The sequence below is a fragment of the Elaeis guineensis genome, chromosome 12 (assembly GCF_000442705.2).
Source record: "Elaeis guineensis isolate ETL-2024a chromosome 12, EG11, whole genome shotgun sequence".
NCBI classification, from domain to species: domain Eukaryota; kingdom Viridiplantae; phylum Streptophyta; class Magnoliopsida; order Arecales; family Arecaceae; genus Elaeis; species Elaeis guineensis.
In genome coordinates, this window is record NC_026004.2 from 93,724,372 (window position 1) to 93,740,348 (window position 15,977).

Sequence of the window (15,977 nt, forward strand, 5' to 3'; positions counted from 1 at the left end):
TTTTGATAAGAAAAGGAGTCCTAAAATCCATAGAAATCATTTTAATATCCTAGGAATATTTCTAGCCATCCGATCGCGCTTGAACTACTCAGATCTGCCTAAAAAATATAATTTTTTTTCTTATCAAAGTTGGATCAAACCACAGCCATTCGATTGCACCTTTGATTGCTTTCTGGCCATCGGATCATGCTATTAATCTCTTATTCTCAGTCAGGAGTGATAACAGCCGTCGGATCTCATGATGGATTGCATCTAGGTCGTCAATCAGTGCTTCTGATCTCCTATTCAAATTCGAAAATGATGCTGACTGTCGGACCTAGATCAGGATGAATGTCAGCCATTGGATTGCGCCCAGAATCCTTCACCCGTCGTGAGCCGCGCCCTGGCTTTGTAGACCGACTGGCCGGTCCACCGTGCATTGGAAGCTATTTTTAAGATTTTTTAAGATATTTTGGCTCTGTTTTTGCTTCAATTTTTATCTGAAAAATTAAAAAAAATATACGTTAAATTTTTCAAATTTTTTTTATTATTTTGGTGCTTAAATTTCTTAATTAACTCAATATCTATTTTTCATAAATACATTCTAATTTCATATTTTTTTTAAAATTATTTATTTTTTAAAAAAATTTAATAAATTCATGAAATTAGATTTTTAAGATGTTAGCACCATAAAGTATCAAAAATATCTATAATAAATATAAAAATACACCACTTATCACACCCCCCAACTTGAATTTTGCTCATTCTTGAGTAAAGAAAGAATTTAGAATTAAGTACCATTTATCTTAAAATTTTAAATTTTATCAAACAATTTTTAATAAAACCACTAATATACAGTAGAGCATGAGTGAGGCATGTTATTAGGGTATTAATACTCATCAAGGTGGGAGTTAAGCTAAGAATACTAAATCTTTTCTAAATTTTTTTAAATTATTTCTATTTTTATCTCCAAATCATTAATCTTCGTATGGATAAGTATATTGTTACTTCCATCTTTTACTTATTGATTTTTTTTTTAACGTTATACTGCTATTGAGTGTCTTAACTCCTTAAGCTTTCTGTTTGACCCATGTAGCAAGTTTTCAGCCAATGACTCATATACCAGACGACTTTAGGGTACTAGATATAGAATACCTCTCGGACCTACTTACTCGAATCAAACAGGCTACGAGTTAAAACTAGCTTTATAACAAAGCTTCTTTGCCCTTCACACCTTTTTACGTGAAACTTAATGCTTGCTTAGATAAAGAGGTCCGGTTACTTAGCATGAAGTACTTGAATTTTTTTTTTCAAATATATGAAGAAACGTATAGTTATCCTACACAAGTCCATAAAAAGTTAACTCTTCTTGGATGCTAGTAGAAAAAATTTAGAAATGCTCAAAGAAAACTGTTTAAGTTCTAACCTTAATTCTTTATTGAGTTTTCTTAATATTTAATCCCTCAATATCTCACAAACTCTCTAGCCTGTACATTAATTTTCTTTTAAAAATATTTGGTTGAACTCAATTTTTAAGTATAATTAGGTGCTTTAATACTAAATACTAACTTACTTGATTACTTTAAAAATTAAAAAAAAAATTATTATTCTCAATGGAGTAGAAAAAATGAAGAGTACAAAAAGAAAGAAAATGAGAGATATCACCTGATCCATAAGTCTTTTCAAAATTGATTCTCCCCCCAATTTAGTCAAGATTATTTTCAGATCCCTACAAAAGACACTAAGCAAGACTCAATTAACCTAAACAAAATGTAAAAGATAGCAAAAGCAAAAGCAAAAACTAAAGATTAAAAATTGGGTTGCCTCCCAAGAAGCATTAAGTTTACTGTCTTCAGTTAGATCATGCTGATTCTCCCACCTACCCTGTATCAAATATTGGATTGATAAATTTCAATAATTTTAGATTGCCAATCATATGAAGATGGTATATGATAAATTTTAATATTTTATTATCAATTTTCAAAAAGTATTTCACATCTCTGTCCTTAATTGTAGTAAGATAAGTTACAAACCCATTTATAGTTTCTTTAATAATTTTTTCTATTTGTTCTTCTAAAATACTCATGAATTGAGTTTTCAGATTAAGAGTTAAGTTCGATGCAATGGGTACTGAAAGGGTATCACTTGATTCAAAATATGCATACTCAGATATGATCGAGGGCGATTTCAAATTTGGAGAAGATGGTGATTCTAAAGAAGAAGAACTAATTTCTAGGGCTGAAGAAAATGAAACTCTTGATGAATATATCTCGGATAACTCATCTGCTCTCTTCTCAGTATCAGTTTCAAGCTCAGATTCTTCTATTGGGTTAGCCTTAGTACTAACTTCTTTTTTTAAATTTTTATTTTGGCTAGCATCAGTACTAGCCTTACTCACCTGGTCTTGATATGGGTCCTTAAGAATCCTATCACTTTTAAGCTCAGAGATTACTTTATCATTTTCAAATTGAGAATTTTTAGGTGGGATATTAAATTGATGACTTGGTTTAGGTGGTTGGTAGGTAGATGGGTTATTTTTAAAATTCGGTATTAGTTCGTTTGGCAATTGACCTAGTTCTCTCCTTATGGTAGACTCAGTTAATTGATCTATTTGTGCTTCTAGCCTGGCAAGGAATTACTGTTGGATCATAATCATTTATTGAAGTTGGTTAAATTTATCATCGACTAGAGGGGTCTATTGAGTAGGTGGGTATAACGGCTGATTGTAATAGGATGGCTGGATAGGTTGATTGGGCTGACCTCTATTATAGACATAGTTTTGATATTGTGGCCAATTTTGATAGTTTTGCATAGGAGAAATTTGGGTTTGAGCCTAAGTCTATTGGGATCTCCAAAAAAAATTAGGATGGTTTCTCCAATCTTGATTATATGTGTTTAAGAATGGGTCATTGATAGGATTGGAGTAATCTTGAAAAGCTTAAACTTGTTCTTGGATGAAGGGTGGAAACTGTACAGCTGAGGGATATTCACTCACATGATGGATTGGACTAGCACATATAGAACAAATCTCCTGATAATTGAAAGGTGGTGTGTATTGTGTAGGAGATTGTGAACCTAAGGCTAGGCATTTATCTATAAGAAGGTCGACTTTATCTAATTTTTGGACTAGCAAGTTCAAATCGGCCTTAGAACTAAAATCAGAATGTTTGATCCCATAGAATGATGAAAATATTGATAGGTTATAGATGGAGAAAATAAAATATTCTTTCATCTGTCTAGGCGGTTCTTCAGATTTTTAGCCATTTGATTATCAGATTTAACATGAATCAGCCGTTTAATTTCTAAATTGGATTTAACTAGATCAGAATAAAAAAATTCTACCGTGCATGTATCAGTGCAAACCCTAATATGTGTGGCTTAATTTTTTTTTAAAGAAGAAGGGGAAAGAGAAAAGAAGAGAAAGAAAAAAAATGAGAATAATTAGTTGTAGTTAGATGTTAGTTTCAATCAAGTTAGCAAATAGTTAAACCTAGATACCTACGGGTTTCTTAAACCTAACAGTTTGATATAGAGTGGCTGGATCTAGATACAAATTGGGTTTGTTCTCACTTCCTTCAACTAGTCAGGTAAGAGGTGGGATCGTGGGGGTCCCCCTGTTGCTTGCTTTTTAGACACTGATAGGTTCAAGATGTTGTCGTTAAGACACCGTGATTATCAAATCTAATTCCGACTTCAATAAAAATTAAAGATACGTAGAATGTAGTGAGTTGGATCGAATCCACAGAGAAAATAGAATTTTATTTTGAGATTTTTGATTTTATAAAAATAAAATAAAATTTTAGAAAAAGTAATTTAAGTCGGAAGATAAAAATTAAAAGTGCGAGAATTAAATCAGGTACTAAGATCTACTATTTAGATCCTAGCATCTACTTACAATAAAAATAAATAATAAAAATTTAAAATACATAAAATAAATTGGTACTCAGATCTACTAATTAGATCCTAGCATCTACATGCAAAAAAATAAAAGATAAAAATTTAAAGTACAGAAAAATAAATTTTTCATTAATTAGAATTGAAATTCAAGTATAGGGAATTCAAAAATAATAACAAGATAAAATAAAAATAAACTATAACAAAGATCTGAAGTTGATCAGTCTAGCCTCGTCAGAAAGATGGTTGATGACCTCTCCGTCTTCCGTCATACTTCGTGGAGCGAACCGACTTTTCTTCTTTTCCTTAGATCCCTAAAGCTATTTTATTTTTTTCTCTATTTTTTCTAAGCTTTTTTCTCTATTTTTTCTACCCCCCAAAGCTTATTCTCGGACTCTCTATTTATAGATTAATTTTTCATAATTTTTTGGTAGGAAAAGGAGTCCTAAAATCCTTAGAAATCGTATAAAAATCTTTAAAAATTTTTCTGGCCGTCGGATGGAGCTTGGACTGCCCAGATCTGCCCAAAAATCAAAGTTATAATCCTTATCAGGGTCGAATCGAACCACAGCAGTCCGATCGTGCTTGGGATTGATTTTTGGCTATTGGATCATGCAGTTTAATTCCTTATCAAAGTCGGAAGCGATAACAGCTGTTGGATCACGTGATGGATCACTTCTGGACCGCCGGATCAGATAAAAACTTCTCTTATAAACCAGCAGCGAACGTGGACTGTCGGATCTGGGTCGGATTGAATCTCAGCCGTTGGATTGTGCCCAGGATATTTTTCTCGCTATGAACCGTGCCTGTGGATCATGTAACTATTTTCGTGGACCACACTCTGGCTCTGTGGACAAAGTGGTCAGTCCACCGTACACTAGAGGCTATTTTTAAGATTTTTTAGGATATTTTAGCTCTATTTTTGACTCCAATTTTTGCTTGAAAAATTGAAAAAAATATGCATTAAATTCTTCAATTTTTTTTTTCATTTTGGTGCTTAAATTATTGAATTAAATTAACATCTATTTTTTATAAATATATCTAATTTCATATTTTTTTCTAAAATTACTTATTTTTTAAAAAAATTTAATAAATTTATGAAATTAGGATTTTTAAGAAGATGTTAGCATCATAAATTACCAAAAATACCTACAATAAATACAAAAATATGCTACTTATCACAACCCCCAACATGACCAGATGGCTTTAGGGCACTAAGTATAAAATATTCTTCGAACCTACTTGCTCGAATCAAACAGGCTATGAGTTAAAACTAGCTTTACAATAAAGCTTCTTTATCCTTCATACTTTTTGATGTGAAACTTAATGCTTGCTTAGGTAAAGAGGCCCGATTACTCAGCATGAAGTACTTAAAATTTTTTTTTTTATAATATAAAGAAATGTATAGTTATCCTACACAAGCCCATTAAAAGTTAACTCTTCTTTGATGTTGGTAGGAAAAATTTAGAAATGCTTAAGAAAAACTGTTTAAGTTCTAAACTTAACTTTTTATTGAGTTTTCTTGATACTTGATCCCTTAATATCTCACAAACTTTCTAGTCTGTATATCAATTTTTTTTTAAAAATATTTGATTTAACTCAATTTTTAAGTGTAATCAGGTGCTTAAATGCTAAATACTAACTTACTTGAGGACTTAATTTTTTTTTTATTCTTCCCTCCAACTTAATCGACATTGTCCTCAATGGAGTAGAAGAGATGAAAGGTGCAAAAAGAAAGAAAAGAAGAGATATCACCTGATCTAGAAGTTTTTTAAAAATTGATTCTCCCAACTTAACCAAGATTATCTTCAGATCCTTACAAAAGACATAAAGCAAGACTCGATTAACCTAAACAAAATGCAAAAGAAAGCAAAAGTAAAAGCAAAAATTAAAAATTAAAAATTGAGTTGCCTCCCAAAAAGTGCTAAGTTTATCGTCTTCAGCCAGACCATCCTGATTCTCTATCCTGTATCAAATATTGGATTGACAAATTTCAATAGTTTTGGATTGCCAATCATATGAAGATGGTCTGTAATAAATTTTAGTAGTTTGTTGCCAATCTTCAAAACGTATTTTACATCCTTATTTTTAATTTTAAAAAGATAATTCATAAATCCATTCACAGACTCTTGTTTGTTAAGAAGTTCTCCTATTTGTTCTTCTATAATGCTTATAAATTGAGTTTTTTGGTTAGGAGTTGAGTTCAATGCAATGGATACTGGAAGGGTGTCACTTAATTTCAAATATGTATACTCAAGTGTGATTGAGGGCAATTTTAGTTCTGAAGGGGATGGTGATTCTAAAGAAGAAGAATCGATTTCTAAGGCTGAAGAAAATGAGACTTTTGGTGGATATATCTCGGATAACTCATCGCTCTCCTTTTTTTTTCACTTAGATCAGCATCAATTTTGGGCTCAGGTTATTCTATTGGGTTAGTCACAGTACTAACCTTTTCTTCTAAGATCTCATTTTGGCTAGCATCAGTACTAACCTCACTGACCTGATTTTGGTATGAGTTCTTAAGAATCCTATTACTTCTAAGCTCAGAAATTACCTTGTCACTTTCAAATTGGGGATTCTTGGTTTGTTGACTATGTCCAGGTGGTTGGTGGATGGGTGGGTCATTTTCAAAATTCGATATTGGTTCGTTTGGCAATTGACCTAGTTCTCTCCTCATGGTAGACTCAGTTAATTGATCTATTTGTGCTTCTAACCTGACGAGGGATTGCTGTTGGGTCATGATCATTTGTTGAAGTTGGCTAAATCTATCATCGGCTAGATTGATCTATTGAGGAGGTGGGTATAACAGCTGATTGTAATAGGATAGCTGAGTAGGCTGACTAGGCTGACCACTATTATAGGCATAGTTTTGATATTGGGGCCTATTCTGAAAATTATACACATGAGGGATTTGGGTCTGGGCCTGAGTTTGTTGGGGTCTCCAAGAAAAATCAGAATGGTTCCTCCAATCTTGGTTATATGTGTTTAAGAATGGTTCATTGACAGGATTAGAGTAACCTTGAGTACCTTGAACTTGTTCTTGGATGAAAGATCGAAACTGTGCAGCCGAAGGATATTCACTCACATGATGGGTTGGGCTAGCACAGATAAAATAAATCTCCTGATAATTGAAAGGTGGTATGTATTATGCAGGAGATTGTAGACCTAAGACTAGGCATTTATCTATAAGAAGGTCAACTTTATCTAATTTTTAGGCTATCAGGTTCAAATCAACCTTAGGACTAGAATCTGAATAGAATGATGGGAACATTGATGGATTATAGGTCGAAAGAATAAAATATTTCTTCATCTGTCTAGGTGGTTCTCAAGATTTTCAGCCATTTGATTTTTAGATTTAGCATGAATCAGTCGTTCAATTTCAGGGTTAGGTTCAACTAGGTTAGAATAAAAAAATATCGTGCATGTATCAATGCAAACCCTAATGTGTATGGTTCATTTTTTTTTTAAAGAAGAAGGGGAAAGAAAAGAGAAGAAAAAGAAAGACAAAAGTTTTAAAGATGAGATCCTTAAGAAAGCCCTAGAACTAAGGATGAAAGATGAGAAGAATTAGTTGTGGTTAAATGTTAATTGCAATCAAGTTAGCAAACAGTTAAATCTAGACACCTACGGATTTCTTAGACCTAACAGTTTGATGTAGAGTGGCTTAGCCTAGATACCAATTGGGTTTGTTCTCACTTCCTTCAACTAGCCAGGTAAGAGGTGGGATTGTGGGGGTCCCCCCATTACTTGTCTTAGACACTAATTAGATTGGTGAGGTAAGCTAATGGAACCAATTAAATAACCATGAGTCTACTTAGGCTGAGCTTTTGTAACCTCTAGCCTTAGACACCAGTTTTAGGGGTGAGTCCAAACTTACTTTGCACTTGACTTGACCACAATACTCAAAACTGAACTCGATTAATCCTAGGGGCCAATGTTTACTTGATTTTAATTAGGCTAGGGTTAATGTGGGATGCTGGTTGTTTGTTTTTGGACCAAGAAAGGGTGATGAAGTCTCCACCTTATCTTGTTATGGGTGTTGCCCTTAAATTGATTTAAGATGAATATGCACAACCAATTTGAAACAAGAGGTTCTATGTAACTAAATTAGATGCATGAAACTAATAGAACTTAAAAGCTTATCTTGTCTCCAGCGATCACCAAAAATAAATCTACGATGATGAATGCTCCTAAAAATTAAGTTTCTACTCTTTTCATGTAGTTTTTATTAGGTTTATATGGGTGAATTTTAGATTAATTTAAAAAATAGTAATTAATACTAAAAAAATAGTTAGGGCTAGGATTAGGATTGATCTCACCAAATAAAATTTGAAAGCTTTCTATCTTTTTTTTTTGAATTTTAAATTTTTTTCTACACAAAAATAAAAAGATAAAAAGGTTAGTAAACTAAATTTATAAAAAAATCAAAAAATCAAATATTAAAATTGGTGCCTTCTCCGACAACGGCACCAAAAATTTGATAGGTTCAAGATGTTGTCGTTAAGACACTGTGATTATCAAATCTAATTTTGATTTCAATAAAAATTAAAGATACATAGAAAGTAGCGAGTCGGATCAAATCCACAGAGAAGGCAGGATTTTATTTTGAGATCTTTGATTTTATAAAAATAAAATAAAATTTTGAAAAAAGCAATTCAAGTCGGAAGATAAAAATTAAAAGTGCGAGAATTAAATCGGATACTAAGATCTACTATTTAGATCCTAGCATCTATTTACAATAAAAATAAATAATAAAAATTTAAAGTGCATAAAATAAATTGGTACTAAGATCTACTAATTAGATCCGAGCATCTACGTGCAAAAAAATAAAAGACATGAATTTAAAGTACAAAAAAATAAATTTTTCATTAATTAGAATTGAAATTCAAGTACAGAGAATTCAAAAATAATAACTGTTGGTGCAAAACTCCGCCTGCGTCGGAGAAGCTGGAGTCGAGGGAGTCGCGGTCGCCGTCGGGACCTGCAAAGGAAGTCTAAACCAGAGTTGGAGGTGCTCCAGTAAGACCCTCCGACGCTCAAGTCAGTTCTCTGCCTCAACAAGAATGGAGCGCTCGAACGAAAATTTTAGCAGAGTTTTGAGATAGAAATTAGAGCTTAGAGAATAACGTATCTGGGACCCCCCTTTTTATTGACGGAGGGGGCAACGGACTGATAGCGACGTTTGTAACTGCCTAGTAGTGGGCCGCTCGGGGCCAAGAGGACTTTGTTATGGAGAGTAAATGGGTGGGGTCGTGGCTATCACCGTGACCCACCACGTGGAGCCTGTTGCGGAGAGTGGAGCGGCGTCCGTTGTCGTGACTTGCCAGAGAGTGGTGGAGCCACGCAGAATCCGTTGCAGGAAGTGGAGCAGAATCGTGGCTATTATTGCGGCCTGCCGCGTGGAGTCTGTTGTGAGGAGTAGTGGAGCCACGCAGAATCCGTCGCAGGAGGTGGAGCAGAGTCGTGGCCATTACTGTGGCCTGTCGCATGGAGCCCAGGCCTGTTGGCCGAAGCTCGATCGAAGTGCCTGATAGAGAGAGGCAGCTATCCATCTGAGATGAGCTCGGATGTTGCTGGCGAGCCTTCTACCGTTGGGTGCCTTGAGCGTTAATACTACAAGCGAGGGTCATTTGCTGTAGGAGCTCGGTCGGGGGGCTTTCCGCAAACGAAGCTCGGTCTTACACAGAATTCGGCGGAGGGTCGATCGGTCAGTGGGTGTTGAATAGCGCTGAAGAGGTTCATCCGCTGGAGGGGTCCGACTGCTGGAGTCCGTGCGGGATCTGTCCTCTATCTGTCCGCTATAGAAGTTCGGTCGGAGTCCGATCTCCGTAAAAGCCTGGATGGGGGTCATTTGTCGAGGGGCCCGATCGAAGCCTACCTGCAATAGAAATTCGGAAGGAATTCATCCACAATGGAAGCTCGGGTGGAGGTTTACCGTGAAAATCCGGTGCAGACCGCTCGTAGTGGAAGTTTAAAGTAGACCGCTTGTAGCAGGAGCTCGGAGTCCGGCTCCCGTAGGAGTTCAGATGAAGTCTACCTGCAGTCGAAGTCGGGGACAAAGTCCGACTCTCATAGGAGTCCAGATGAAGTCTACCTGCAGTCAAAGTTGGAGACGAAGTCTGGCTCTGGCTCCCGTAGGAGTCCGGATGAAGTCTACTTGCAGTCGAAGTCGGGGACAAAGTCTGGCTCCCGTAGGAGTCCGGATGAAGTCTACTTACAGTCGAAGTTAGGGACGAAGTTCGACTCCCGTAGGAGTCCGGATGAAGTCTACCTGCAGTCAAAGTCGGGGATGAAGTTCGGCTCCCGTAGGAGTCCGGATGAAGTCTACCTGCATTCGGAGTTGGGGACGAAGTCCGGCTCCCGTAGGAGTCCGGATGAAGTCTACTTGCAGTCGAAGTCGGGGATGAAGTTCGGCTCCTGTAGGAGTCCGGATGAAGTCTACCTGCGTTCGGAGTCGGGGATGAAGTCCGGCTCCCGTAGGAGTCCGGATGAAGTCTACTTGCAGTCGGAGTCGGGGATGAAGTCCGGCTCCCGTAGGAGTCCGGATGAAGTCTACTTGCAGTCAGAGTCAGGGAGGAAGTTCGACTCCCGTAGGAGTCTGGATGAAGTCTAGCAGGTGAAAACTTGGGTGGAGTCCGTCCATCGGCAGAACTTGGGAATGTCGAGGAGGCTGGGCCGTCGGAGAGATGTCGTCGAAGGTCGGACGTCGGTAGAATCCCTGAGGGGTCACTCCTGACACGAACTTCGGCTGGGGGGGTATTTTATACCCAACACCAATCCCCCTACTTTCGAGTTCGAGTTTTGAATGAAGTACAGAGAAATTTTCACAGCTGAAGTTGCCCCCTCGAATCCTGCGTACGTCCGTCCTCGAAAATCCTGACATTTAATGCGTGCGTGCTGGAGTCTTTTTCCAATTAGGGTGATCCGAAAAGTCCTTTCGAAATTTCTACTGGAGCGTAGTCCTAAGCGCCACACCACAATGGTCCCGCCAGCAGTCAGCTCTACGCCGCGGTGAGTGGGACACGCGGCGGGCACTGGTTGACCTGGGGATATCTGCCACCATAACTGTGCCAGGCCCCGTCGCTTATTTAAGCCCCCCGTCTTCCCTCCAGGGACTTCATTTTGCCTGAGAGTTGACGCCTTTCTTCTGCCTGAGAGTTTAGCCACCCCATCGGTGTCCTTTTCGACTCTGAGCATTCTTCGCACCAATCGTCGCCATCTCCGCTGGCTCCCCGCCGCCTTCAGTCTTTCGAGCCCTTTCGAGGAATTCTCCTGCCGGGGTTTCTGCCCCGGAGGTCAATCTCGAGAGGATGTTATGGATCGAGAGGAGTAGGAGGGGGAAGACAGTGGCCAGCAAGCTCAGTGGCTGCTGAACTATCACTAAGGGTTCCCACCGCCTCGAAGGGGGCTCGAGGGAGAATTCCTTCAACAACATGGATTTAATAATGGGACCAACCGGTGAGTGCATTCCGCTCAAGAATTTTGGAGTAGTTGAACGGGGCGACACCGGTCAAGGGGGTAGAGTTGTCGTCACAAGCTGTGGCGGGTTTCTTGATGTCGTCGGGGTCGAGGGACCAGAGGCGGTCAGCATTGACGGTGGGGCAGTAGAGCTTGTTGCGGGGACGGTGGAAGTAGCGCATGCCGACCTTGCCGAAGTACCTAGGATGGTGGTTGTCGTGGAGCACACGGTGGTGGTGCATGCCTCTGGCATCATCGCAGCCTCCGGGGTACTTCCGGTTCTTCCTGATGCAGGTCGTCGTCGCCGCTGCCGTCGCTGTTGCTTCCCCTTGAATTCTATCCCCCCTTTTCCCCCTAGGGTTGGGTTTTCGACAATGGAGCGGAATGAGGCGGAGGGCGAGAGCCAAGGGGTTTATCACACGCACTGAAAAATACCGCTGAGAAGGATGGAACCGAAAGGAGAAGTCGAAAGCTTGAAGTGGTCCCTAATGTGTTCCTTTCGAGTGTTGTAGTAATGTTCTTTTTCCTCGGCCCTCAGGGTCTTGTAACGTACATCTTGTTAATCGAGAATGAGTAGGAGATTTTGTTACCTTGTCCGCACTTTGCGTCAAATTATCGCCTGCCGAACTTCTTTGTCGAACTTCTTTCATTCGCTATTGTTATTGTTGTATTCTCCTCCTCTTTTTCTTTTCGTCTTTTTTCTCTCTTCTTCCCTTTTTTCTTCTTTTTTTTTCCTTTTTTCTTCTTTCTTCTTCTTTTTTTTTTTTAGCCGACGTCGTCTGGAGGTTACTGGTCGTTGCCGCATCGGCTTACTTTTCCGATCATCTTTCTTCTTCAGCCTTAAGGGTTCTGTAATGCATATTTAGTAAATAACATGAGAAGGGAATTTTTCGCTACCTCTTTTACTCACGTGTTGAATTGTCGTTTGTCGAGCTTCCTTCGGCTTTTGCCTTGCTCGATATCGATGCCATTCAGAGATACACGATCACCATCGCATTGACCCGTCCTTCTGTTTATGGCCGCTGATTCGTCCGGGACCACTCGAGTTTGATGCCTCCTTTCAGAGTCTGAGCTCGGGGGTCTAAGTTTCTCGTCGCCCTGAGGAAGCCATCTTATCCTTGGCCTGTGTTGAGAGCTCTTTTAGAGATCGAAGATTTTGGTGAGAACCCCCATCCTCGCTGAGACGAGATTCTCTGTATTTTCAATGTAATTTATTTTTCATTTGTCGCTGATGTAGTTCGTCGCTTTCCTTTTTAACCCCTCTCCTTTTTTTTTTCTCGAGTGAGGGTTTTCTCCCTGCTCTTAGTGGGGTCGTGGGAGTGCGGAGGGGTCGCTGGGAAGGTTTTCTTTTTCTTATCCGGTCTTGAATGATCAGATCTTAATTGATGTCAGGACGAGGTTCTTCTCCTATTTCTGACGTAATCGATTTCAGCTCAGGTTGGGACGAGGTCCTCCGCTTGTCTCTAATAGGGCTATGGAGGCACATATGGGCATTGCAGGGCCTCTCCCTCCATCCGGTCTAAGTGTAACAGGGCCTTCGACCTTGCTCATGTTAGGGCGAGGTTCTCCTCCTATCCCTAACAGGGCCGTGGGGGCACATATGGGCATTGCAGGGCCTCTCCCCCCATCCGATCTAAGTGTCACCGGGCCTACGACTTTGCTCAAGTTAGGGCGAGATTCTCCTTCTGTCCCTAACAGGGCTATGGGGGCACATATGGGCATTGCAGGGTCTCTCCCCCCATCCGGTCTCAGTGTAATCGGGCCTTCGACTTTGCTCATGTTAGGGCGAGGTTCTCCTCCTGTCCCTAACAGGGCCGTGGGGGCACATATGGGCGTTGCAGGGCCTCTCCCCCCATCCGGTCTAAGTGTAACCGGGCCTTCGACTTTGCTCAAGTTAGGGTGAGGTTCTCCCCCTGTCCCTAACAGGGCTGTGAGGGCACATATGGGCGTTGCAGGGCCTCTCCCCCCATCCGGTCTAAGTGTAACTGGGCCTTCGACTTTACTCATGTTAGGGCGAGGTTCTCCTCCTGTCCCTAACAGGGTCGTGGGGGCACATATGGGCATTGCAGGGCCTCTTCCCCCATCCGATCTACAAATAACCGAGCCTTCAACCTTGCTCATGTTAGGGCGAGGTTCTCCTCCTGTCCCTAACATGGCTGTGGGGGCGCATATGGGCACTGTATGGCCTCTCCCCCCTTTCGGTCTACGAATAATCGGGCCTTCAACTTTGTCCATATTAGGGTTTGTTTTCGTTGTCCGAAGGGGTCATCCCCTGTCGTTACAAATCCATGCCAAAAAGGGAAAGATGTGAAAATCTGAAAGGAATCTTGATTTAAAGCAAAGTCGTTCGTAATACATTTACAGATTTTTCAAATCTCAGGGCCGTAGAAGGTCTGCTTCCTGTCAAGGTCCTCCAGAGATGGAGTTGATGATCCCAATTGGAGGTCGATCTCCGGGCTGCTCTTTCCTCCTCGGTGGCTCAGGCTGCGGCAGGGTCCTTGGCCGATCCTCTCTACCCTCAGGTCAGTGTCGAATGAACCTATCGAGCCGACCTCGTCTGATGAGCTCCTCGATCTCGTCTCGGAGCTGAATACATTCTTTCGTGTCGTGGCCGTGGTCACAATGGTAGAGGTAGAACTTATTAGGATTGCGCTTCCCGGGGTGCGTGTGCATCCTTTCCGGCCTTGGGAGCTGCTCTCTGACTTCCATCAGCACTTGGGTTTTCGATGCGTTGAGGGGGGCATAGCTGCGGAATCTTCTTGGGGGAGAGCCTCGCAGAACCCGGTGCTCCGGGTTTCTCTGCCTGCATGCTCAGGGAGGAGTCTAGGTGCGCTTGTGCCCGGGAGGAGTTCGAGAACGTGGCCGAGCTTCTCTCGGCCCTTTTTCGACTGCGGGCTTACTCGAGTCTCCCGCCTATCACTCTCTCGTGGTCTCCTCATCCTTCATTTTGAAGACTTTTTCTGTTCGGGCGTACCCTTCGGCCCGAGCTAACAGATCGGCAAAATCTCTGGGATACTTCTTTTTTAGGGAGAATAGAAGGTCGTTCTTCTGAAGGCCGCCTTTCAGAACGGCCATCGTGATCGATTGGTCCAAATTTTGGACCTCCAACGTGGCGACATTGAAACGGTTGACGTAAGCCCGAATTGACTCCCCCTCCTTTTGCTTGATGTTGATGAGGGACTCCGAACCCCTCCGGAGATGCCGGCTGCTAACAAAATGAGTCGCAAACTGGTGGCTCGTCTGATCAAAGAAAAAGATGGTACTCGACTTCAGTGCCGAGTACCAATTTCTCGCTGCTCCCTTCAAGGTGGATGGAAAAGCTCGGCACAGGATGGCGTCAGGTGCGCCATGGAGCAGCATCATTGTTTGGAAGGCCTCCAGGTGGTCAACTGGATCCGAAGTCCCGTCGTAGCTTTCAAATTGAGGGAGCTTGAAGTTTGGCGGGATCGGTTCCTGCATGATCATTTGAGAGAAGGAAGGGTCAGTACAAATATCCTCACCATAAGTGAGGGGTGCGTGGCGGAGTTCCTCGATCCATCGGTTCATCTCCCGGAGCCTTTGATCCAGAAAATCCTCTCGACTGCGGGTCTCGAGGGTCTTCTGGCAGAATGGATGTAGAGATCTTTCAGGAGTAGAATCGTGATCTGACTGAGGGCTCTCCACCCTCGGATTCATCTTTCCAGGAAAGACGGGACAACTGGCCCAAGTGGCCCATCCTACCACTAGATTTAGGAGTTCTGGTGATGCTCCCTCCAGTCGCATTGATGCCTGTGGCTGCTGCTGCTGCTGTATGGCCTGCACTGCTTCAGTGAGGCCTCTGACCTGCTAAACCAGTAGGTCGAATTGCTCCACGCCAACCGCCATTGCCAGAGGAGGACGAGCCTGAAAAACTGGAGGTGAGGCCGGGGCCTGAGATCTGGCCATGAAGGCCGTAGATCGCCGAGTGGATGCTTTGCGGGGAGGCATCGGGCGAAGATCTAGCGGAGGAAGGAGAAGGGGATGTCGGAGAAGATGACCGGAGGTGGTCCCATTGAGCGCTCCTTTAAGAACAAGGATACTGCGAAGGTTCAAGCCCTCCTTCTAGCGCCAATCCTGTTGGTGCAAAAATCTGCCTGCGTCGGAGAAGCTAGAGTCGAGGGAGTCGCGGTCGCCACCGAGACCTGCAAAGGAAGTCTAAACCAGAGTTGGGGGTGCTCCGGCAAGACCCTCCGACGCTCAAGTCAGTTCTCTGCCTCAACAAGAATGGAGCGCTCGAACGGAAATTTTAGCAGAGTTTTGAGATAGAAATTAGAGCTTAGAGAATAACGTATCTGGGACCCCCCTTTTTATAGGTGGAGGGGGCAACGGATTGATAGTGACGTTTGTAACTGCCTAGTAGTGGGCCGCTCGGAGCCAAGAGGACTTTGTTATGGAGAGTAAATGGGTGGGGTCGTGGCTATCACCGTGACCCGCCACATGGAGCCTGTTGTGGAGAGTGGAGCGGCGTCCGTTGTCGTGACTTGCCAGAGAGTGGTGGAGCTACACAGAATCCGTCGCAGGAAGTGGAGCAGAATCGTGGCTATTACTGCGGCCTGCCGCGTGGAGTCTGTTGCGGGGAGTGGTGGAGCCGCACAGAATCCATCGCAGGAGGTGGAGCAGAGTCGTGG